The sequence below is a fragment of the Marmota monax genome, unplaced genomic scaffold (assembly GCF_021218885.2).
Source record: "Marmota monax isolate L192 unplaced genomic scaffold, Marmota_monax_Labrador192_F-V1.1 WCK01_AAM20220418_F8-fsc00716, whole genome shotgun sequence".
Classification (NCBI taxonomy): Eukaryota; Metazoa; Chordata; class Mammalia; order Rodentia; family Sciuridae; genus Marmota; species Marmota monax.
Window position 1 is genome coordinate 176,879 of NW_026692012.1, and position 2,086 is coordinate 178,964.

The window sequence follows — 2,086 nt, forward strand, 5'->3', positions numbered from 1 at the left end:
CATTTGGTACTAACATGGAGGATATAACCTCTCTGTAACACCAGTGTACAGAAATTTCCGTAGGACCTGTGAAATTCATGTAGTCTGATAAGGGATTTAGAATAACATGCATCCTAAGATTCATTTACTACCTGAAATCCAATTTTTCAGTAATACCCCAAATGTTAAGGTTTGGAGAATAAAAAAATCCAAATAACACTAATCCTTATACAACTAAAAATTATATGGTTTCAACTAATTGAGCTCTTCTGACCATGGTAGCATGTGGTATAATAAAATGAGATGTTGAAATGCATTAGTCAAAATCCCTAATACAACTCAAAAGGTCATGCATGATATCAATATACTGTATTATTTTTTTAAAAGTATCTAAAAATGAGAGTTTGTTTGTGAGAACTGAGAATTCAGAGTCTGGCCCCCATTTTCCCATTATTTCCAATAATATTGATCTAAAGGGTTTATTTTCTTTGTACTAGGGTTTCTTTACTTTCTGATAAGTAGTACAGTAATTAAAAGATGCAGCTTATTGTTTAACTCTCATGAAAACTAACTTACCTTATCCATGCTGAAAATATCTAGAGTTCAGTGTTTATCTGATACCTAAGAACACAAATTTTATTAGAAAAATAGAAAAGAAGTTTTATCAGTTTGTAAAATATAGCATGTGCTAATGAGAAAATATTGATTGATAGAAAATTATTAATACAAATTATTTTAAAAATAATATTTTAGTTTTGCAGTTCTACTTGGGAGAAAGTTTCTTCAAAAGGAGTAAACATCCTTTGTTCTTGTAGGATTTCAGCAGCATATAATTAGTATCTGAGTAACCAGGACTTTCAGAATCATGTTTATGGGAAAATGTGGATTATAAAGAGTGTCTATTAATGAAATATGTTGTTAACATATTTTTTTCCCATTATATCCTCTAAAAGATGTGCTTAGAGATTAGGTGTTGTATTAAGTAAAGATGAGAGGCTAAGTCTCTCTATTAATACCTTTTATTTTATGGACATTGCCCTTGTAGATCAGTTTGATATTTGCAACATGGTCCTAGTGGATTTCATGGTAATCAATCATCTGAACTTGATTTTATTGGCATAAAACTTAACAACAGGTTACTGAATAACTTCTCACAGGTTACATCCACATAAATTGTTAATCAAGGTTTATTATTGCAACAATAAATCTGTGTCTTTCACTATAACTTCCTAATTATCAATTCTTTGGGGAGTAAATTAAATTCTGGTTTAACTAGAAAAATTGTTGTATATAATTCAAGAAAACATTGCCTGCCCGGATGTCTTTGGATGGTTATTTTGTTTTTGGTTACTTTCATCTGGAACAAGAATAGTCCTGCCTCTAATGTTCTATTGCTTCATAGAATCTAGTTACCTCTTTATCTTCATAATAGAGGCAGGGATGTGTTGCATATGTAGGAAGCAAACCACGTTGTGGTGGAAACAGAGATCTATCACTATTCAATTGTCCATGGCCACCCCTCCTCATCCACTAGCAGTTTGCTATGTGTAGGGACATTATCTCATCAAGTTTAATACAATTTTATTCCTCTAGAATATATAATTGGAGTTTCTTTAAATATGTTCATTTTATAAGCCTTTATTTAAAATGAGACATGGGTAATAATTGTCATGCTAACACTTTAATTGCTCATACATTATTAGCATACTAACAGCTTTTAAAAATATTCCTATAATTCTCAAGAATACATAAAACTGTATTTCATATTGTGTTTTCTTTGTCAATCATAAAGTCTCTATGGAGCAATTTACAATCGAGTTTTTTGCTCCATTTATCATTCTGACTGAGAAAAGACCAATTAGCCCTTAACTGTCTTAGTCAGCTTCTGTTATTTATCGATCTATTTATAACTGTAATACCATCAATTTTTGAAATGAAGATGAAGTTCCAAAATGGCCACTTTGCACCTTTCAATAATTACTTAAGTCCTTTCTGTTGACCTTTGTCTTTCATGTTATTAGTGTTTCGCTGATGTGGGTACCTCCTCTACTAATCTACAAATGGATTAAATGATGCTTCTCTTTGAACACGGATATTTCTTTTAGGA